Source organism: Oncorhynchus clarkii, chromosome 9 (assembly GCF_045791955.1).
Source record: "Oncorhynchus clarkii lewisi isolate Uvic-CL-2024 chromosome 9, UVic_Ocla_1.0, whole genome shotgun sequence".
NCBI lineage: Eukaryota > Metazoa > Chordata > Actinopteri > Salmoniformes > Salmonidae > Oncorhynchus > Oncorhynchus clarkii.
Genome location: NC_092155.1, coordinates 59,008,584 through 59,033,214, shown reverse-complemented (window position 1 = coordinate 59,033,214; position 24,631 = coordinate 59,008,584). Strand labels below are relative to the sequence as shown.

Here is a 24,631-nt window from a genome sequence, read left to right as displayed (position 1 = left end):
AGACACCGATGAGTCCTTTGAAATGGCAGTTAGCTATTTTGAAAGGTAGCTTTTAGAAAATACAATGCCTTCTCTTTGCACTGACTCTTCATAATAAGTGCTTTTTTATAACCAATTCTGATCTTTTTTCCACTAATTGGTCTTTTGACCAATCACATCAGATCTTTTTCAGAGCTGCTCTTATTGCGATCTCTCACTTGATAAGGCTGCGTTTACAGAGGCAACCCAATTCTGATATTTTTTTCCATTAATTATTCTTTTGACAAATCACATCAGATCTTTTTCAGAGCTGATCTGATTAATCAAAAGGCCAATTAGTGAAACAAGGTCCGAATTGGGCTGCCTGTGTAAACACAGCCTTAGAAAAGTAATTTGTCCAAGAGTCAAAGACTGTTCTTGTAATATTAGGAGGCAGATGTTTTTGCAGTATTTTGCGCCCACATAAGGACACTCAGATGTGATTGGTCAAAAGACCAATTAGTGGAAAAAATATCTTTTGCCTGTCTAAACGCAGCCTAATAGGCTCCAAACATTGGCAGTCTGTGCCATTTTAGATGAGGGATGCTGATCATTCTTTATGCGCATGGCCCTATTTGTATTAGAGCATATTGGATGACTGTCATTAATATTCCATTCACCCAGCTTAATGTAATGTTGATAGGTTTAGGTTACAACAAGATACAAAGATTTGCCCTATACCCATCATGAGGTTGCTACAACCTAGCCTATGAATGAAAGTTTATAATGTAGGTGCACACAGGTCGAGAGAAGCATTTGAGTTATCAAGGTGACACATTCAATATCGCCTTGCACACTCTTGCCTGCATCTAGCTTATCTAGAGTGTAGTCATTAGTCCAACAGTTGCAAACGAGAGTTTCTATTGGACAAATTCAGGTATGTTTATCTCTGTTTCGTTCCGTTTGCTTCCGTTTAAAAAACTATTTTGAACAGAATTGGCAGAATGACCACACCCCTGATCACACGGGAACACAGTTCACTTTCATAGCAGCCACATACAAACAGCATGATCCCTCTCTGTTTGAGTCAGGTGTTTGAGTGGGCTAAATTAGCTAGCTGCATTCGCTAGTTAAGTAAGTGAAAGTGAAATTAAAAATGTAAAAATGCAATGAAATATAGCTATCTCTCTCTCTCTCTCTTGCTTCTCCTTCATTTTTGAAGAAATGAATTTGTTCAAAACTGTTCCACTTTTGTCTTTCTCTCTTTGAATCAACTACTCACCACATTTTATGCACTGTAGTGCAATCTAGCTGTAGTTTATGCTTTCAGTACTAGATGAATTCTTTGATCCTTTGATTGGGTGGACAATATTTCATTTAATGCTGCTAGAGCTCCGATAGGTTGCAGGACATCCTCCGGAAGTTGTCATAATTACAGTGTATGGAAGGGGGTGAGAACCATGAGCCTCCTACAGTGTGCTGTTGAGGCTACTGTAGACCTTTGTTGCAAAACAGTGTGTTTTAGTCAATTATTTGGTCACGTGAGTATTTTTCATGTTTCACTATTTTTATTTTTATGGAATTCACTGAGGAGGATGGTCCAAGTTGCATATTCATTGTCTCCAACCTTTTTTTGGAATTCAAGGAGATGCGTCAAGTCAGATTCTAAGTAAGTTGCCTGGTGTGTTTTGTCTGAGGACTGTAGTCAATCTGAAAGTGACTAAATTAGTTAGTTTTACATGTCATGGCAAAATCATCTGATCCGCCTTTAGGTTGCGTGACCCTTTAGGTTTTGTGACCAAGTGAACCACTTGGTTTGGTTCACAGTGAGTGTGAAGGTGATTGTCTGCTCACGGGACCAGTCTGTTCACCGCAGACAGCTTGTCTGTCTCATGACCTACACTAACAGCTACTGACCACTCAACAATAGGTTCAGGCAGAAACAGAAACCCCCTTCGTGGGTAATGCCAGGATACAGACCAACAGTCTCTTGAAGTAAGCATTTAATTGGACGGTGTTCACCATGCATATCCTGTACATACGACTAATAAAACTTGAAACTTGAAGGTGGGTTTCATTCCATCAGCCTCTGACTATAGAAGGACTTGGTACTTGTAATGGGGGTAATATTGCTGGCAAGGTTGTATAGCTGCTCACATAGTACAATATGACTAAAACTTACTTGACATTTATGAGACTTTATAAGTCCCCTGATGAGTTGTTGTTACTTTCTATGCTTAGGTTGCCTCTGACGCTTGATGACATTGGAGTCTGGAGGGTGTCAGTTCCTCTTGTTATAGACATATGCTGCAGCTTAAAAGAAAGCAGATGAACTACAGTGATCTATGAATTATTATGCAAAACAACAACATTTATCATCCTCATTTTCTTGTTTTTCTATTTAGTGCATATTTGGGGTGTTCTGGTACATTAGTTGGCAGCCACCACAGAGTGAAGTAATTCATCTTAAACTGCGTGCTCATTTATCCCAGTCTGCAGCTGACCGTTTGTTTCATAAACACAGATTTGTCTCCCAGGGAAGCAGTCAGATAGCTAGACTAGAGGAAGGTCTAAAAGGCTACCCTCCGTCCACCAAGGATTTATGGCCTGCTGCTTGGTGAAAAATTGCATTTTGTTCAAAGAAGTGAACTGTGATGATCGGTTTATTACAAGTGTTTTTGAACTTGACCAAAAAGTGAATGAATAAAAACATAACAAAAGGGTGTTAGAGGGTGCAGTGTAGTCGCCATATGTTTCAGGAAATGAAGACTTGATGTAAAAGCCATGTTCAGTCATTGAACCTTTGTTTTTGAACATAAGATCCCCATAATTTCTATTTATAATACACTATATTTCTACTCTACCATGTCGTTGAGGCCAACTGGAAAGACAGATGTGGAATAATGTAAAAGGAGAGATCAGCTTAACCAGCCATCATCAATATAATTTGTATTTATATCTCTCTTGTTTCTTTTTATTCGCTCTCTCACGCCCTCTTTTTTGTTTACAACTCTTTTGTCAGCTGTTATCTCAGCGGTTGACTCTCTCCGCATAGCACTGCAAGCTTCAATTCCCTGGCCTATCTGCCTTCTCGCTAACAATTTATCTGGAGAAGACTGCTCTATAAAAGTGGCCTGCGCCTGCACATCGGGGTATGATGCTGTGGTCTTATAGAGGATATAAACCTGGACAAACACTTACCTCTGATGTGAATGAACTTAGCTTGGCCCAAATGGATTTTCTTTAATATGTAGGGAGGGACAATGAGACCGTATTGAAAATGTATGTAAAGCATGAACCTGATATAGGAATTGCTGTGTGAAACATTGAAGCACAGTGCAGAGACCCTGCAAGGCTTCCAGTTCATACGAGTTAGTATAGGTGTGTATCTATTATCTAGTGTATATGTGTGTAGGCATGTTATAGTAATGTGTTCATATCTCCATGTTAAACCCCTGCATTGCAGTAGTGCAAGTAGGATTTGAGCAGACAGCCTCGGCCCTTTCTTCTCCAACCCTCTCCACCTCACAATAGAGGGATTACATTTGGGCCAGATCTCTCCAGTGTGCAAAGCTCCACTGCACACACACTCTCTCTCTCACACATACTATACACACACATCTCCCCGTATTCATACACTAGCTATGCTCCAGAGAGCTCGAGGGCAGCTGAGAGCCCTAAAAGTCTCCTGTAATCCGTCACTGCCCCATATGAATTCACCCTCCTGGTTTGTGTGGAAACTGTAGAGTCATGGAGAGCCACATGTGTGTGTGTGTGTGTGTGTGTGTGTGTGTGTGTGTGTGTGTGTGTGTGTGTGTGTGTGTGTGTGTGTGTGTGTGTGTGTGCGCGTGCGTGTGTGTGTGTGTGTGAGAGAGGGCTAGTTAGGAAGAGCACGGGGGGATCCTGAGGGGTTAGTGATTCAAGGGGCTGTCTCAGCTGCTGCACAGTAACCTTTAAAAATAATAAAAAGGCTACCTATACTTTGATGGTGAATGACATTTTCAGCTGTGGTGCTTGTATGTTCCCCTTCCCCTTCTCCAACACAGGGAAAAATAATATGATGTAGCATTGGAGGGATCTTGCTGATTCAGTGATGTTCTGTATGACGTATTACAGATCCATGTATACTGAACAAAAATAAAAACGCAACATGCAACAATTTCAATGATTTACAGTGTTACAGTTAATAAAGCAAATCAGTCAATTAAAATAAATAAATAAATTGTACCCTAATCTATGGATTTCACATGACTGGGCAGGGACCTAGGAAGGTATAGGCCCATCCACTTGGGACCCAGGCCCAGACAATTAGAATGAGTTTTTCCCCCCAAAAAAGCCTTTATTACAGACAGAAATACTCCTCAGTTTCATCAGCTTTCTGGGTGGCTGTTCTCAGATGATCCCACAGGTAAAGAAGCCGGACTTGGAGGTTCTGGGCTGGCGTGGTTACATGTGGTCTGCAGTTGTGAGGCCTGTTGGACATACTGCCAAAGTTTCTAAAATGACGTTGGAGGCAGCTTATGTTAGAGAAATGAAAATTAAATTCAGCTCTGGTGGACATTCCTGCAGTCAGCATGCCAATTGCATGCTCCCTCAAAACTTGAGACATCTGTGGCATTGTGTTGTGTTACAAAACTGAACGTCTTAGAGTGGCCTTTTATTGTTCCCAGCACAAGGTGCACCTGTGTAATGCCACAATTGTCAGGTGGATGGATTATCTTGGCAAAGGAGAAATGCTCACTAATAGGGATGTAAACAAATTTGTGCACAAAATCTTAGAGAAATAAGCTTTTTGTGCATGTGGAACATTTCTGGGATCTTTTATTTAATCTCATGAAAGATGGGACCATCTTCTAAACCACCAAACACATGTTGTGTTGATATTTTTGTTCAATATAGTAATCACAATACCACTGTCACCATACAGCAAATAAATTAGAATGCAATGGCACTTTATTTCCCTTATAACGCTTTAAGAAAAAATAAATGGCAATCTTGTTTGGCGATGGAATTGTACATGGTGACACATGTGATTCAGTCAGTTTCCTGGCTTAACTGGCTTAGTATTGACCATTTATTATTTTCGACATTGAAAAACTATGTTGTCTGAATCAAAAGATCAAAGAGAAGTATTACTCCTATGTTGATAGTTGATTAAGACAAAATCATTCCTTCGCTCTGCCTTGGGCTCTGGGAGTCGACCTCTAAATGGTTGGTAAACCCTCTGGAGGATTGGTATCCAGCAACCAAGCAAAGTGAACTTGTTCTTGTTACCAATAACCAATTAAAGACAGTCTCCGTCTCATGCCGATCCTTGCTTGCTTTTCTCTGAGTTGTTGTCTTCCCCGAGGCTACAAATAGGAGAGTGTTAGATGAATTTAGTAACTATGTGTTCATTAACCAATTCAATTAAAACACTCTGTCCGTGTCTAATCATTTGAAAGGTTCTTATTTGCATAAAATGGACAGAGACCAGCCACCAAGATTAGCCAATAGTGTTCATTCTCAAGAGCTCTGATCATAATCACATGTACATTAGTTTATATATCACACATAGCGACATAGCGTACAAAATGTTCCTCCTCCTCTTGGACAATGACGAAACTGCTTTTCAATTAAATTCCAACACATACCTATTGCTTATCTTATGCTACCACATGTTACACAATCTACTGCAAGCCCTACGGTTTCTCCCCTCCCTGGTTGGGGACCAGACATCTTTCCTGTTGTTTCACTGTGGTCACAAGTTGTCTGTTAACGCTTCCTCTTTGACTATGTACAAACATATTCTTCATCAGACAGGATAGAATTCTGTTAGTTATAATTCTACTTTAAATGTATACATAATTTAGTCATTATTCATAAAAATGGCATAACATAGAGAAAGATACAATTATACTCAGTGGCAGAGAATGATGGAACAATTCCGCTTTAAGGAGATTGTCTCACAGATCTGCCACATTAGGATTGGTTTTTACCAAGATCTGTTGTGGACCAACAACTAACGTAATGTCATCAAGGTGATTCTAGCTGGAGGCACTTGTGGTAATATTGGCCATATTGGCTATTGGGTAATATTGTGATTTTGGCTCTGTGTGGGCGGAATAGTTGTGTGTGTGTGTGTGTGTGTGTGTGTGCGCGCGAGAGAGAGAACACATCAATCATCTCCCCTCTTTACTTTGCTCTACTGTAGCCCATCTTTTTTGTAAAATAATGAATGTGGCCCTTTAGTAGTGATGGGGGACAAATCCATACAGTTACCATATTGCAATATTATTTTCGGATGATATTATATTGATATTTGACTCTAAGTATTGATTTATAATAAAAAATACAATAAATATATATATAATAATATATAGGCCTATATGTACAAAACATTAGGAACACCTGATGTTTGCATGACACACTGACCAGGTGAAAGCTATGATCCCTTATTGATTTCAGCTGTGAAATCCACTTCAATCAGTGTAGATGATGGGGAGGAGACTGGTTAAAGAAGGATTTTTAAGCATGGATTGTGTATGTGTGCTATTCTGAGGGTGAACGGGCATTTAAAAGGATTGAAGTGCCTTTGATCAGGGTATAGTAGTAGGTGCCACGTGCACCGGTTTGAGTGTGTTAAGAACTGCAACGCTGCTGGGTTTTTCACGCTCAACAGTTTCCCGTGTGTATCAAGAATGGTCCACCAACCAAAGGACATCCAGCCAAGTTGACACAACTGTAGAAAGCATTGGAGTCAACATGGGCCAGCATCCCTGCGGAATTTAAGGTGTACCTAATGTTTATATACACTCAAGTGTATATTTTTTGCTACTGTAGGTAGCGTTAGCTAGTGCTAGTCGGCTGTACCTGCACCGAAACACCAGTTTTTTATTATATAGCTTGTTTGACTGATCAAAACTCGTTTTCTTATTGCTCTCTCTTGTCCCTCTGCAGCGGATATAGGTGAGCAATATGTTTGGAACATCGAATCACAATAAAATTGCAGTATTGAACAGCAATAAATATAGAATTGTGAGAACCGCGATCCATATCGTATCAGATCCTACCGTGATAATATTGCATCATCAGGTCCCTGGCAATTCCCAGCCCTACCCTTTAGCCAACGGAGGTCTGAATCTGGTCTGTGCTGAGCTTTAAGCTACTGGTATGCATTGTTTTTTCACTTTGCTGTCACTCAGCACTTCTAGCTAGCCAGAAATAACTAGGACAGTTTCACAGGGGGCTGGGGCACCACCATGGGCCTGTAGCAGAAGGAGGACACTGGCTCAGTCATAACTCACTGTACTGGAATGTGGAGTCTACGGCCCATAAATTCTCTGTCACCTGCAGCACACCACAGACTGACCCTGGCTGCTGTTCCTCACCACCATAAAATTACTCCTCATGAAGGCATTCATTTCTCTCATACATTTGTGACATCATATTTAGAAAAGTTTGTTGATTTGGGTGTATTAGGCTAGAGTTTGCGACTTCATACTATCTTGTTCTTGATGCTTTCCTAACTAGCGGAAACAAACACAAGCTGTTTGCTCTCTTGTTGCAGTGACAGGTAGAGAGAGACACTGGAGTGATGACTAAGCAAATATTCAACGCAAATTGCACAAAATAAGACGGGATAATATGTCCCTGTGGATGTCTTTATGATACACTTACGGCAATTCAATCCTACAAATCATGGAATTAAATGTTTAGCGAAATAGTGGAGGAAAATAGACTCTCCAAGGTCTGTAAAATGCTAATTTGGCTAATTAACTGTTCATTCAGACTGATCTTTTTGCCAGCAGCATACCACCCTGCATACCACTGCTGGCTTGCTTCTGAAGCTAAGCAGGGTTGGTCCTGGTCAGTCCCTGGATGGGAGACCAGATGCTGCTGGAAGTGGTGTTGGAGGGCCAGTAGGAGGCACTCTTTCCTCTGGTCTAAAAAATATCCCCAGGCCAGTGATTGGGGACACTGCTCTGTGTAGGGTGTCCTGACTCACTGTGGTCATTGTCCTGGCCAAATTCCCAATCTGGCCATCAAACCATCCCGGTTACCTAAAAATCTCCAGTTTACAATTGGTGCATTTATCCCCCTCCTCTCCCCTGTAACTATTCCAGAGGTCGTTGCTGCAAATGAGAATGTGTTCTCAGTCAACTTACCTGGTAAAATAATGGATAAATAACATTTTGGTGGCTGAAAATGTACAGCTGCAACCATTGAGAAACATTACAAAGGGCCTGGGCTATGGATATACTAATGTTGTAACGGTTTTCGTAGGTGGAGGAAGGAGAGGATCAAGGTGCAGCGTGGTAAGTGTTCATGTTGTAAATGTAATCAAAACTGAACACTAAACAAAATAACAACGAGGAATAACGAGAAGGAAACAGTTCTGTCAGGTGATACACACAAAACAGAAAACAAAACATAGAATACCCACCCACATCACACCCTGACCAAACTAAAAACAGAAACATACAAAGCAATCTACGGTCAGGGCGTGACAGTACCCCCCCCAAAGGTGCGGACTCCGGCCGCCAAACCTAAACCCATAGGGGATGGTCTGGGTGGGTATCTGTCCGCAGTGGCGGCTCTGGCGCAGGACGTGGACCCCACTCCACCATAGCCTTGGCCCACTTAAGTGGCTACTTTGGAGCGGCGACCCTCGCCGCCGACCTTGGACTGGGGACCCTTGCAGCGGGCCCCAAATAGACGGGAGACTCCAGCAGCACCGGACAGGCGGGAGGCTCTGGCAGCGCCAGCGTGAAGGTCGACTCCGGCAGCACCGGCGTGAAGGGTGACTCCGGCAGCACCTGACTGACGGGCGGCTCTGGCAGCTCCTGACTGACGGTCGACCCTGGCAGCTCCGGACAGGAGGGAGGCTCTGGAAGCGCTGGACAGGAGGGAGACTCTGGAAGCGCTGGACAGGAGGGAGACTGGAAGCGCTGGACAGGAGGGAGGCTCTGGAAGCGCTGGACAGGAGGGAGACTCTGGAAGCGCTGGACAGGCGGGAGCACCTGGAGGGAGGAGACGGAGAGACAGCCTGGTGCGTGGGGCTGCCACAGGGGGCCTGGTGCGTGGAGGAGGCACCGGATGGACCGGATCGTGGAGACACACTGGAGGTCTCGAGCACCGAGCGTGCACAACCTGTCCTGGCTGGATACTCCCTGTAGCCCGGCAAGTGCGGCGGGGTGGAACAGACCGCACTGGGCTGTGCTGGTGAACCGGGGACACCGTGCATAGGGCTGGTGCCATATAACCCGGGCCGAGGAGACGCACTGGAGACCAGATGCGCTGAGCCGGCTTTATTACTCCTGGCTCGATGCCCACTCTAGCCCGGCCGATACGAGGAGCTGCGATGTAGTGCATAAATGTTTGGGGCTGCCTCTCGTCCCTGTTGTGCTGCCGTGCTAACTCCTCATATCGCCGCCATTCGGCTTTAGCTGCCTCCAGCTCTTCCCTGGGGCGGCGATATTTCCCAGCCTGTGCCCAGGGTCCCTTACCGTCCAAAATCTCCTCCCATGTCCAGGAGTCCAGATGTAGGCCTAAAATTAAGCAATAAGGCCCGAGGAGGTGTGGTATATAGCCAATATGCCATGGCTAAGGGCTGTTCTTATGCATGACACATCCCTTAGCTGTGGTATATTGGCCATATATCACAAACCCGCGAGGTGCCTTATTGCTATTATAAACTAGATACCAATGTAATTAGAACAGTAAAAATACATTTTCAGGGCTCGAACCAGCCAGTTTATAATACACAGTATATCTCTTATACTGCATTCAGATGGTTTACACATAATTCATAACCTTTTTTCCTTTTACAATGCATGGAACCCACATAAACAAAGTGTGTATGACAGGGCTGCTTGTGCTTCTTAGGAACTAATCAATCATTCCAAGTGTCCATGGAATATCGCATTGACAGTTCCCACAAGTCGTAAGAAATGTGTGTCTGTGTGAATAGCTCTGGGGTACGGATTATTGTGTTTATAATTAAACCCAGGCCAGGAAAACATGCCCATTCAGATTTACATTCAATGCCAAATATCTATTCCTGTACAACCCTGTACATGACTCTTGAGGGGTATTGGAGATCCCATTAGTTACCCAGTGCAGTCAAAAACTTGATTTCCTATCTTTTATATATATTTCCACAGTATGAGGCTGGAATAATACTGTGAAATTGTAAAAAAAAATAATAATAAAAATGATAATGCCCTTTTAGTGTAAGAGCTGTTTGAAAAGACAGAATGACATTTCAGACTGTTTTGGCTGGAGGGAGATTTGGCCTTTAAATGATTTAATAAACCAATAAGAAAGAGAGTTCCAAACCTCTTTGCCAATAACAGTAACTTTTCAATTTCCCCCTCCCCACTCCAACCACTCCCAGACAGTCCTAGCAAAATTCTTGCTTGAGAAATTGTTTTTTGCTAAGAAGGTATTTATGTTTCTTTTTGACTATTTTAATTGAAAACAATCACAGTAAGGTACTTAATTGTTACCCAGAAATGATTTGATATTGAGATAAAAATGGCTGCATTGGACCTTTAAATGTCAGCGGGACGGTCCAAAAGCCTGAGCGCTGCAGAGGCTTTGTGGGATTCTTCACACCGCCCTGTTGTCTCAACTAGATGTAGATTAATGGAACAATCACTTACTGTACCTCTATCCAAACACCACATAAACATTGAACATACGTACATGCAGCTGAAATAATGTGTGTGCATACAGATGTAGGATCTTAATTTGATCACCCTGTTACAGGAAAACTTTAATGCCATTAAGGAAATGTAAAACGTGTAGCGTATTTGAGGTTTAAAAAGGCTTTTGAACTTTTTAATTTCCATTTTGACATTTCAGACTTGATTTCCCCTTACAGAAAATGTATCAACCCATACGAAAATGTAATCCACATTATTTTCCTGCTGTAGCAAACTGGCTTAAATTAAGATCGTACACCTGTATGAGTGTGACTGTGCATGCTTGCTTCCGTGCATACTTGCGTCAATGCATGTATTACTGTAAGTACGTCATCAGCCAACTAAATTATTTATGCATGACTAATGTAGTTAATTATACAGTGGACAGAAAAGTGTTTCTCTCATCAGAATGTGTCATCGAGTAGTGCATAGTAACTTGAAGCATATTCTCTACAGGGTGTGTTGTAAACCTGGATCGTGTTCGTTAGGGCAGGCAATGAAAAACGAAACGAGTGTTTCTTAGTGGAGAACTCCAGGTAGACCCTTTCAGTCAATTTTATTCTGTCTGGTGCTTAATGAAATCGACCCTGTGGCCTCCTCCATTAGGTGTGCAAGCTTTTGTTCTGGGCCAGGTTGGGTTGTATTGGGCTGTTGTTACTGGGTCTGTGGTATAGGAGATGTGGGAGATATAGCTAAAACAGGCCTATCTGGGCCCTAACCTTCAGCCAGTCACAGGTCTCCTCATATCGGCATTAATTAAATAAATTCAGAGAGCTGTAATCAGAGGAAGGAGTAGCTTCCAGCAACAGCAAGCACTCATTAGTCCGCCTCTTTGTGGCCTCCAAGCATACATCAGCATGTCCTATGTGGGAGTGAGACAACTGTCAGAACCTCTTAGAGTTAATTTAGGTTGCTTAACTGTGCCAGAGTGTATGCAGCAGTCCAAATAATTAACAAAGAAGGGGAGCAATATGTCATATACACATGTTTTCAGGTAACCCTCAATTGCTATTAAACCTGTGTAGTTATACTGTCATTAATAAAGTAACACTATTTTATTAACATATTGCCATGGTCATTTTCTTGTGATAAACAGTTGGCCAGTTTTGGGGGAATCTCAATTATACAGTAGAATATGGTGAGGGTGATTGGTGATTGTGTAATCACCTTATTCAGAAGTAGACAGATAGCCACGCTGGATGTCCTGCCATTTAGCTTGCCACGCACTCAGTTACTTCAAATAGTATTTCATTATTGTTCATCTGATTATTTACCTAGTGCTAAAATGGAGCTGTCCAGGGCTGAAGTAGATGGTATTTTACGTTGTTTCACTGTGATTTCACTGTGATTTTCAGTCTATCCATATGGTCATAAAAATTATTATTTTTCTCTTCTAGATCACCCTGATATTGACAACACTCTCACTGTGATCACGAGGGCCACCTATCAATATTTGGCTGTGAGTATCATGGCTTAGAAGGCAAATTAAGATAATTGTATTTGCATATAAGCTGTAGTCTTCGATAAGGTGATATCTGTTGGAATGAACTCGCCAGAAGGGTTGCTTAGAGAAGAAGAGAGAGAGAGAGGAAAGAGAGAGTGGGATACAGAAAGAGCAAGAGAGAGATAGGATTTGTTGAGTGAAGTCCTTGCTTTTTTCCACATCAAGAGGTAGCTGTCACTTTCATTGCTGTGATTGGTCCTGACCTCTTTAACCAGAGACTGTTCACTTGAAACACATCGTCACATGCTTCCTTTCCCTCCGCTCCAACCTCCCTCAGAAAGATCATCATCCCTGTAAAGAAACACATTCTCATGTTTCTTTAATTCACATTGTAGTTGTTGTGTTTTTCTTTGATTTGATTAAATGTTGAATTATTATCTATATTATTATTATCTACATGTTTATTCTTATTATTATCACTGCATTGTTGGAAAGAGCTCTCAAGGGTAGAATTTCACTGTACTGTTTTTAAGCTGTTGTATCCTGTGCACGTGGTGAATCAACATTGAAACTTAATCAATAGGAAGCTGCCTCTAGCCTCCCGTCTCTGCTGTAGGCTACGCCGTGGGCACAGACAGTGGCCTGTCTTTGACTGGTAACAGTATGTCAATAGTTACTGCCAATGTCACAGGGTACCCACTGTCACCTGGCATAGTGCTCTGACCAAGTCTGGGGCGAACCACTGTTAACCAATCAACGTAATTTATTAATTAATCTACTAGAGAGTGACTGATCAATTTGTCTTCACATACAGTATTAATCAGTTAAGCAGTTTTCTACAGTCTACATCAGTGTGGGGATAGCAGGGTTTTCTTGTGTCAATGCATGTTTTTATTCCCTTTTAAAAGCAACCATATGTTATCCCTGGCATGTTACATGGTTACATAATGTCACTGAAAAATATTACCTTCTTGGAAATATGCATGATCTAATGCATTAGCCGGATATACAGTAGATGGTTTTCACCACAAGATACTCTAATGTATTCTACAGATCATCATCGATCCTAATTGATGAATGGCTCTAAATCAAATCAAATTTATTTATATAGCCCTTCGTACATCAGCTGATATCTCAAAGTGCTGTACAGAAACCCAGCCTAAAACCCCAAACAGCAAGCAATGCAGGTGTAGAAGCACAGTGGCTAGGAAAAACTCCCCAGAAAGGCCAAAACCTAGGAAGAAACCTAGAGAGGAACCAGGCTATGAGGGGTGGCCATATGAGGTGTGGCTCTACAACACTACCAATAGAAAATATATTCTACAGTACGACAGACAGGCGTGGTCAAACCAAGCCATGAATGTGTTGGACTCCATTAGACTATCTTTCAGCATGATAAACCCAGAGAGGCTGGGCTTCCCCAGAGTGCCATCTGCTCTGACATAATGTCCCAGTTGATCACTGAGGCACAGAGAGGAGCCACACTGTGGTGTTGTGAAGAAGGGAATAGGCTTGGAGATGCTGGGCAGGCCACTGTGTGTGTGTCTGTCTGTGTGTGTGTGTGTGTGTGTGTGTGTGTGTGTGTGTGTGTGTGTGTGTGTGTGTGTGTGTGTGTGTGTGTGTGTGTGTGTGTGTGTGTGTGTGTGTGTGTGTGTGTGCTTGTAGAGAGAGAGAGAAAGATAGGAGACATGATTTACTATAGGATGGGGCTTTTGTGGGCTAGTCTCCTCTCCAGCAGGCACACACTGCCCTGATTGCCTCTCCCCGTCTCAAGCACTCACCTGATTAATCAGCCATTTCCTTGTGTGATGACAGCCTGGAGCCACAGGGGCCCAGTGAGGGCTAATAAAGCCAAGAGAAGAGCACATCCTGGGAGAACAGATACTGCCCTCTGCCCACCCCTCTGTCCTTTATACCAGATGAAACACAGGTGGCCCTGTGTGCAGCCTAATCAACATTAACATTGATCAGTTTAACATTTATTGAATGGAAATTGATACCGCAGGGAATAGATATTCATATGTAGGTGGACGCCAGAACGGCTATTGAATATTGTGTTGTAAGTTTGCTTTGTGAATCTGCAATATTATTGACGAGAAGAGTATGCTCAGAACAGACGTTATTTGGAACGGAATAGAAACCCTGGACTTACATTGAATGTGTAGGCCTATTAGGTAATCTATAATATCTTTAATGTTATTGATTTTCTGTTGCTATGGCTCAGGCCAGGCATGTGTACTACCAATTAGATCGTATTCTACTCTCTCTCTCTCTTTCTCTCTCTCTCTCTCCACCGCACAAAGATTATGCTGATTCAGCATCTGTTCATGTCTCAGTCTTTAAACAAGAGAAGATTCGACATTACTTAGACATTGTATGTGGCTTTAGCTGTTCCTCCCCACATTGTGAAATAACAGTGCTCTAGGTGAAAGGGTTCCCTTCCCTTTCACCGTGCCAGATTCAAAGTGGGCCAACCACAGCTGGAAGGCACCTCGTTTCGTTTGGCAGCTCAGTGCTGTATGAGAGAGAGAGAGATTCTGCAGTCACAGCCCAGTGGCGTCTCCTCAACCCCCCCACTTCCTATCCAACACCAACCCCTCTCCCTTTCCCCTCTGTTCTGTCTGCCCACTCCCTTCCCTTCCCCTACAAGCTGTTGGCTTGATGAACACTTATTGGGTATTCCTTTAAGAGACTGGGGAGAGATTGTCAAACTGCAGAATTGAGACACTGCTTGGCAGACATTTTGGAGGCCATCACAGACACAGTAGTATTATTAAGGGACGGAAACCACTGGTGCTTCACTTGATTCATGGGGGGCATACATCTGTGCATGCGTGCATGTGTGTGTGTGCACTGTGCATGCACGTGTGTAGGTATCAACTTGTTTATGTGTATAGTCCATGATATAGCTGCACAAGCTGCTTATCTTTGTTTTTAATTCTCCAGCATTGTTGTTCAATGAGGACTTGTTCCTCTCCTGTGCTCTTTTTTTGTCTCACTGTTCAGCAGTTTATTGAGAACTATTACTGCTACTATCTCTATGAATGTCTCTCAGTATCATCACTGTGTATAATAATTAGGAGTAGTAGTAGCAGTAGTAGTAGCTGTAGTAATTGTAGTAGCAGTAGTAGTAGTAGTAGTAGTAGCAGTAGTAGTAGTAGTAGCAGTAGTAGTAGTAGCAGTAGTAGCAGTAGTAGTAGTAGTAGTAGTAGTAGTAGTAGTAGTAGTAGCAGCAGCAGTAGTAGTAGTAGTAGTAGCAGTAGTAGTAGCAGTAGCAGTAGTAGTAGTAGTAGCAGTAGTAGCAGTAGTAGTAGTAGTAGTAGTAGCAGTAGTAGCAGTAGTAGTAGTAGTAGTAGTAGCAGTAGTAGCAGTAGTAGTAGTAGTAGCAGCAGGAGTAGTAGTATCAGTAGCAGCAGTAGTAGCAGTAGTAGCAGTAGTAGTAGTAGTAGTAGTAGTAGTAGCAGTAGTAGTAGCAGTAGCAGTAGTAGTAGTAGTAGCAGTAGTAGTAGTAGTAGTAGTAGCAGTAGTAGTAGTAGTATCAGTAGCAGTAGTAGTAGTAGTAGTAGTAGCAGTAGTAGTAGCAGTAGTAGTAGCAGTAGCAGTAGTAGTAGTAGTAGCAGTAGTAGTAGCAGTAGCAGTAGTAGTAGTAGTAGCAGTAGTAGCAGTAGTATTAGTAGTAGTAGTAGTAGCAGTAGTAGCAGTAGTAGTAGTAGTAGCAGCAGGAGTAGTAGTATCAGTAGCAGTAGTAGTAGTAATAGCAGCAGCAACAACAGTATAAGTTATGTTCAACTAATCTAAAGAAGGACAGTTTTATTGCTTCTTTAATCAGAACAGTAGTTTTCAGTTGTGCTAACATAATTGCAAAAGGGTTTTCTAATGATCAATTAGCCTTTTAAAATGATAAACTTGGATTAGCTAACACAACGTGCCATTGGAACACAGGAGTGAAGGTTGCTGATAATGGGCCTCTGTACGCCTATGTAGATATTCCATTAAAGATCAGCCGTTTCCAGCAACAATAGTCATTTACAACATTAACAATGTCTACACTGTATTTCGGATCAATTTGATGTTATTTTAAAGGACAAAAAATGTGCTTTTCTTTCAAAAACAGGGACATTGCTAAGTGACCCCAAACTTTTGAACGGTAGTGTACATGGATAAACACTTCACGGCAGACTGGAACCATTTAACTCTGTTTTGTTTGTAGCTACAATTTGTTTGGTCAGCGTTGTGCCAAGTCACTCCGGTTCACACTGACCGTGGCGTGTGCAGAAAGTAGCCAAACACTTTTTCTATGTCGATAGTGCCCTGCTAAATTCAGGGCATCAATGTTGTTGAGAAAAGTAGCAAAACTTTTGTAGTTCTTGATGGCTAACATTATATCTTTCAAAAACAGCATGGTAGAAAGGCCTGTCAACACATAGTGAACAGCTCATGTTATAGACAGAAGCATGCTACATGGCAGACCAATCCAAACTCATCTCCCGGCATGTCTAGCCCATCCATTATCTCAGCCAATCATGGCTAGCGTGAAGGTTCCTGACTTTTTCCGTGGCTAAACCAACCAGGCTTGTAATTTAATAATTTTATTCATATTTATGGATGGAATACACGTTTGTTAATAAGGCACATGAAAGTTCCTGTTCCAGAAGGTATTTCTGCCCAAAAAACGCATTTTGATATAAAATAAATGTTCACGTTCAAATGCTGCTCCTGTGAAGTAGTGACGTGTGACATATGCCTAGTTTTTTGAAATATGTCACAAATGTGCCACGAATCAATACAGTGTTGATACTGAGACACTGAGTCAGCCCTGCATTTTAGACCACTGTGTCGTAAGATACTGGATCTGAAACGGCTGTTGTCGGGAGAGGGAGAAGACCAAGGTGCAGCGTGGTAAGTATTCATAATACTTTTAATAAATACAAATACTTGAACCAAAAACACGACAAACGAACAGTTCTGCAAGGTGCAATACACAAAACAGAAAACAACTACCCACAAACACAGGTGGGAACAGGCTACCCAAGTATGGTTCTCAATCAGAGACAACGATAGACAGCTGCCTCTGATTGGGAACCATACCAGGACAAACACAGAAATACAAAACATAGAACAAAACATAGAATGCCCACCGCAACTCACGCCCTGACCAAACCAAAATAGAGACATGAAAAAGGAACTAGGGTCAGGACGTGACAGGATCACTTTCAGGTAAGTTTAGAGCCATTGCTTTAGAACTTTAGACTTACTACACTGTCATTTCAAGTACCATTTGTGACAACCAGTAAGAGATAGTTATGAAAGAACAAACATTGTAAAATGCATACAGTACTTTTGCTTCTGAACCAACAAAAATATCTTCAAAGTAGGAGATATCTGTTCCATTCCAGTCATTCTAGTACATGGCAAATGTTGTGACAGAGTCAGTGAATTGACTTTTAAAATGATTGGATAATTTCCAAGCTCCAGCCGGGTCACCCGTGATACGAGTCAGTATTTGACGTCTATCCATGTCTGAGGACATCGGGAGATGACGTGGAAACCGGCGACTAGGGGCAACAGTGCTCACTGCCACCTTTAAGTAGGTTTTGGTTTTGCTAGGATGTTGTGGACGGGGATGGCGGATGGGTTTTAACATCTGCCTCTGATTCCAAAGATTGCAAGTTCAATTCCATCAATAGAAAGTCATTTTTAAACGTTTTATTTTAAGCCTCTTCCAAACCTTAGCCCTTACCTTAACCATTCTGCATTGATGCCTAATCCTACGATTTTGGAGTTAAGGCCTAAACTGAACCTTAAACACAATTTGCAACAACTTCAACATTTGACGTTTGAGAAACATGGATGAACATCTGATTCTGACGTGAGACTGTGAGAGCTAGTTGCCAAACCAGGCACAGTAATCATCTATTAAACATGTAATCAATTGAAACTACAATTGACAGGTATGGCAGGAGCAAAAAACAAATAACACTTGCTCTTGTTTCTCCAGGCCTGGGTTGTGAAATTGCTAAAGGCCATCCCTCTTTCTTTCGTTCCGACTAATTGAGGCCTTATTGATTTCATTTAGGAGTGCTCATCGCTGTCCTCTAGGAGGCAGCTTCACTAACGGGAAGATGATCATTTTCTGCAACACTATAAAAAGCTCAGAGGACTCTGAATTGTCTGGCTCAGCAAAGGTCCCAATAGTACAGAGAGAGCATCATAGAAACATGCTGCAGTGCAGACAAATACATTTATTGTGCCAATTCCAAGACGACCCAAATGAAGATCTGAAAGGGTAAGCTAAGGAAATAAATCCATGAGAAAGCTATAGTGTGCTTGCAATGTTTTCTCTTTTAATTTCAGCACTACCTCCATCTTTAATGTCCTGTAGGTTTTTTACATCTATAAAATTACTTCTGCTGTTGTGATTGTTGTTATGACTACATCAACTATTACTTCTACTTTACAGTGGAGGCTGCTGAGGGGAGGACGGCTCATAATAATGTCTGGAATGGAGTCAATGGCGTGGTATCAACCACATCAAAGACGTGGTTTATATGTGTTTGATACCATTCCATTGACACTATTCCAGCCATTAGTATGAGCCGTCCTTCCCTCAGCAGCCTCCACTGTGACATCATTACATCAATGATCTTGTAGAGCCTCTCTACTGCTGCTGCCACGGTGATTTCCGTGATCCATCTTGGCTGTTGCCACAGCGGTCAGAAACGGTGTTGGAAAGAAAGGTTTGCTTAGTAAGACCAACTGCTGATTCACAGCTTCTGTCAATCTCCTTATAGCTACTTGTGAGATGCCAGTTGGATTTGAGCCCTTACAGCAATTCTTAAGTACAATTAAGTATAAATTGTTCCATGTAACGTTATACATGACAATAATATTTCTGCTGCAAAGACATTAGTGAGTGTTTATGTGCGTGCGTGTGCCTTCGTGTGTGTGTGTATGTGTTTGTGTGTGCGTATTTTTATGCACACGTGTGTGTGCATGTGAGCCTAGTGAGCATTTGAAAGAGAATCTCTCAGCAGTCACTCCTTCAGTGTCAAACTACCTCTTCTGGCTACAGTGTGTGTGCCACACAATGGGGTCTCTCCTCTCTCATTTCTCTATTTTTTCCTAAGCTCTCTCACTCTACTCTACATCCCTTTCTACTTCCTTTTCCTCTACCCATCTGCTGTTCTACTCTCATCCTGTTCTCATGTTGTCTCTTTCCTCCTCTCCTTTTCCTTCCCTGACACATATTTTACAGCTGAACTCTCTATCGTTCCCTGAGATGCTAGACTCTGTACAGTTCCCAGAGGTGCTAGTCTTCGGTGAGGTTTGTTTGAAGTACCGCTAGGTTCTTGATGTGGGATTGACAGTATTGCATATGAATTCTCTCGGGTTGCCCTTCAGTGTTGGAGCAGGGCGGCAGAGAAGAGTGCTGCATACAGCACAGTGTGAGCAGCATCACAAATCAGGAGCCTGAGAGAGTGAGAGCGCTGGAGTGGGGGGAGGATGGAGGGAGGGGGAAGATGGAGTGGGGGGAGGATGGAGGGAGAGGATGGATAGAGGGAGGGGGAGGATGGAGGGACGGGGAGGATGAAGGGGAGGATAGAGGGAGGGGGTGGAAGATGCGGGGTAGAGAAGAGATGGAAAGGGGAGGGGGATCCACTCTGGGGGGAGTGAAAAAGGGAGAGAGTGGAAACAGGGAGAGGAGGAGGGGATTGAGAGAATGAAGGGTCATGTGAGAGAGAATGTGTGTGTTTGTACGTTCATGTGTGTGTGGGTAAAGGAGAGTGAGTACTGCTGCAGTGGGAACAGTGAGAGGAGGACTGCAGTTTCTTGGGCTTATGGGCGAGCGAATCGAGGGACGTTATTAAGGCACTGTTACATTAACCCTTAAGTGCCTCTCTGGTGAATGGGTTGGCCCATCCATTGTGGATAATAGGATCAAGGAGATTGCTCTGGTAAGGGTGTATTCCAACTATTTTTGCCTCCCTGGCTTTAACTCCTTATGGAATATAGGGGGAGACTTTATGCATAGATAGGAGGAGCTAAATGTTGCTGTCCGGTGCTGAAGTGCAGAAACTACACTGTAGGCTGGGGGAACTGAGTTGGTGCTGGATAAGGCTGCACTGTGACTTGATTGATCTCATCTCTACTTGTATTGCACAGATGAATAATCTTAAGTGGGACAGGTAATGTGTATGCTACGCTTTGCATGTTATTTTCGAGTGCATACTGTGCAAACTTTTGTGACAAGCTTGATCATTTATGGTAAGATTAATCATCTTGGGACATTTGTAGATTTTGAAAGATTGTTTTCTTGATTTTGAAAGATTGTTTCATGATAAGCTGTGAGATGTGCCTTTGTACTGTGTTTGGGACCTGCGAACACAGTCATTTGCTTTGGGGTCTTTGCAGGAGCACTATGGTGAGTATACAATAGGTCACTCTCATTGATAATTTCTAATTTAGCCTAGGTGGCTCGGTTTGTAGTGTAGTGGAGTAGCTACCTTTATTTTCCTGGAGTACGTCCAGGAGGCAGCCCTTCTGACAGCTGCTCTGTACACCCCACCAGCTTCAATTAACACCTCACCCTGTCCTGCACTGTCAGGGACCACGACGTGGTGCAGCCACAAACACATGGCACCCCACCTAACAAACACCAGCCTGTACCTGCTCAATATCAATCAAATCAATAAAATGTATTTATAAAGCCCTTTTTACATCAGCAGATGTCACAAAGTAGTTATACAGAAAACCAGCCTAAAACCCCAACCAGCAAGCAATGTAGATGCGACTTAGCGTGATGGCTAGGAAAAACTCCCTATGAAGGCAGGAACCTAGGGAGGGACTTAGAGAGGAACCAGGCTCTGAGGCGGCCAGTCCCCTTCTGATGTTCAAACGTTCATAGATGACCAGCAGGGTGAAATAATAATCACAGTGGTTATAGAGGGTGAAACAGGTCAGCATCTCAGGAGTAAATGTCAGTTGGCTTTTCATTGCCAAGCATTCAGATGTTGAGACAGCAGGTGCGGTCAGTCAGGAGTCGTCCGGTCAGGTAGTCCTGAGGCATGGTCCTAGGGCTCAGGTCCTCCGAGAGGGGAGGGAGAAAGGGAGAGAGAGAGAATTAGAGACATACTTATAGACCATTGAAGCATAGATACTGGAGGCTGAAGGCTGAGACAGGGGGTGTCGGGGGACACTGTGGCCCCGTCTGACAATACTCCCGGACAGTGCCAACCAGACAGGACATAACCCCACCCACTTTGCCAAAGCACAGCCAACATACCACTTGAGGGATATCAACAGACCACCAACTTACTACCCTGAGACAAGGCTGAGTATAGCCCACAAAGATCTCCTCCACTGCACGAGCTCGAGGGTGCACAAGACCGGACAGGAAGATCACGTTAATGACCCAACCCACTTAACTTGATTATAGCGCAAAAAAAGCCAGGCATGCCAAGACGCACCCCTCCTAGTGACAGCATGGAAGAGCACTATTAAGTCAGTGACTCAACCCCTGCAACAGGGTCAGAGGCAGAGAATTCCAGTGGATAGAGGGGAACCGACCAGGCAAAGACAGCAAGGGTGGTTCATCATTCCAGTGCCTTGCCGTTCACCTTAGGCCAGACTATGCTCAATCATAGAACCTACTGAAGAGATGAGTCTTCAGTAAAGAGTTAAAGGTTGAGACCGAGCCTGCGTCTCTCACATGCAGACCATTCCATAAAAATTTAGCTATGTAGGAGAAAGCCCTGCCACCAGCTGTTTGCTTAGAAATTCTGGGGACAATACGGAGGGCTGCGTCTTGTGACTGTAGCGTACATGTAGGTATGTACGGCAGGACCAAATCGAAGAGATAGGTAGGAGCAAGTCCATGTAATGCTTTTTAGGTTAGCAGTAAAACTTTGAAATCAGCCCTAGCCTTAACAGGAAGTCAGTGTAGAGAGGCTAGCACAGGAGTAAATTGATAAAATTCTATGGGTTCTTGTCAATATTCTAGCAGCCGTATTTAGCACTGAAGTTTATTTAGTGCTTTATCCTTCACAGTTTTATTTGAGACAACTTTACAACCATCAAGACTAATTGTCAAATCAAACAGCAGATCTCTTTGTTTCTTGGGATCTAGAACTAGCATCTCTGTTTTGTCTGAGTTTAAAAGTAAAACATGCTGCCATCCTCTTCCTTATGTCTGAAACACAGGCTTCCAGGGTTGGCCATTTTGGGGCTTCACCATGTTTAATCTAAATGTACAGCTGTGTGTCGTCCACATAGCAGTGAAAGTTGACATTGTGAAAGACATCACCAAGAGATAGAACATATAGTGAAAACTATAATGGTCCTAAAACAGAACCTTGAGGAACACCGAAACTTGTCAGAAGACAAACCATCCACAGAGACAAACTGATATCTTTCTGACAGATAAGATCTAAACCAGGCAATACTGGGGTAGGAGCCTATGTGGTACCCTGTAGTCTTCCCTCAGGTCTGTGTAAGCTAGGACAGGACAAAGAAGGAGCAGATAAGACAGAGGCTGACAGATACGCTGAGGAGTATGGAGAGGGGAAACTGGAGAGAGGCCATGGGGGTTTTATTAAGAGCTACAGGATGCACTTTTTTACGATGTGTCTTGTGCGCCGTGTAGCTAGAGCAGGCAGGCTGGCAGGCAGAGCTGTGAGGGGACAGTTCCAAGGACATAGCTGGCTATCTTGGGCTGGTCACTTCCCACCTCGACAGTGCTGCTGGGTCTCATTGTTGGGCTCTGCTCCAGGACAGTACACTGATGTAGTTCTGCACCAGAACAAAGGATGTTGATGATTTCATACAGCTTTCTCGAATGAAAATAAAAAAACGCCTTTGAATCAGGATACATGTTTTTATCAGTAGCTTTATATCTCATTGAGATGAGAGCCATAAATGCACATTTTTATTGTATGGAATTTAAATAAAGCAACAAGTGTAAGCATTTCCGCCATTCCATCGTAAGTAGAAGTGAAGTGTCTTAGATTAGTCTTTGCCCCTCAACAGACTATGTGTCCTGAAGTGACTTCCTAAAATGCAAACCAACCAACTACGTTGATCCTGTCCCTAGAGACATTGGCCATGTTCAAGAAGATGAAAACTGTAATGTATCATAGATAAATTGTGACTGACTGATCAAAAAAATAATAATGAGTAGTTATTTATGATGCAAGGTTCTTTGTAGATCAGTCAGTAGGCAGTCACCTGCCCTGTTGACTGCAATGTTGTACAAGTCCAGAGTCTCTGTCACTGCTTTTCAACCGCTCACTCCCAGCCTATACATTTCAGGAGTGGGGGTGGAGTGGTCACATGACTATCAGTCTTGTACTCAGATGAAAACAAATGAGCATGTCTGTGTTTGGGGGGGAAAGCACCCTCATGGACTGAAACCAATCATTGACTGAAATCTTTCCCATCAGTAAAACAACACCCACCACATTCTTATTGTGGTTAACAACTGCTTTAAAATGACCTACATTGCTGACTGTTGGATGTTAGAAGATAACTCTCAAAACTGTGTCATTTTTCAGCCTCCAAAACATTCAGGCAGGCTCATTCGGGCCTTTTTACTCCCATAGCTCAGCCTGCCAAATCCCTTAGTGAATACATCCAGATAGTTTGTCTCGGTGTCTGCTCATGTCCAGCAGCTGGTGAATTGACAGCTGGTGTCCCACTAAAAGAAATGTAGAAAAAAGTCTCATTTGAACTATTCTGTGTCCTGTCCCCCTATCTCACAGTAGACACACCGTGTCCACTGCGCTCCTGCCATTTCTATTTGCTGATGTTTTGCCATATTCATGTTTGTAAAGAGACAGTCCAATACTGTGAAATCCCTTTCACACACAGACACAAATCCCACGTTTTTAATATCCCACCTTCTTTTACCTGCTTTTTTTATGTATCTGAAAGGTGTAGGGGGTAAAAAAATGTGGTATATTAAATCCCACCTCAAGACCTAGTCATATAACCTGCATTTACACAGATCCTGTAACAAAAATACAAGTATCGGGTCTATGTGAATGGTTCTTCAGAGACAGTTGTCAGATACATTACATGACCACACCTGCTCGTCGACCATCTCATTCCAAAATCATGGGCATTAATATGGAGTTGGTCTCTCCTTTGCTGCTATAACAGCCTCCAATCTTCTGGGTAGACTTACCACTAGATGTTGGAGCATTGCTGTGGAGACTTGCTTCCATTCAGCCACAACAGCATTAGTGAGGCCGGGCACTGATGTTGGGCAATTAGGCCTGGCTCGCAGTCTGTGTTCCAATTCATCCCAAAGGTGTTCGATGGGGTTGAAGTCAGGGCTCTGTGCAGGCCAGTCAAGTTCTTCCACACCGATCTCGACAAACCATTTCTGTATGGACCTCGCTTTGTCATGCTAAAACAGGAAAGGGCTTTCCCCAAACTGTTGCCACAATGTTGGACGCGCAGAATTGTCTAGAATGTAATTGTATGCTTTAGAGTTAAGATTTCTCTTCACTGGGAAATCCTAAGGGGCCTAGCCCGAACCATG

General features: G+C 42.9%; 1 protein-coding gene across 7 annotated transcripts in view; it reads left to right on the top strand.

Annotated features, from left to right (window-relative positions):
- Positions 1-24,631, top strand: part of LOC139416628 (synaptotagmin-2-like) — a 98,117-nt gene that overhangs the window by 29,185 nt on the left and 44,301 nt on the right. The window contains exon 1 of one of the 7 annotated variants that reach the window (XM_071165531.1): positions 19,846-20,045. The exons of 4 other annotated variants lie outside the window; for them this stretch is intronic. The gene's annotated coding sequence lies outside the window, so the exon portion shown is untranslated. Of the gene's footprint in view, positions 1-19,845; positions 20,046-20,219; positions 20,277-24,631 lie in introns of those variants that run through there. 2 more of the 7 variants (XM_071165534.1, XM_071165535.1) reach the window with 2 other exon arrangements.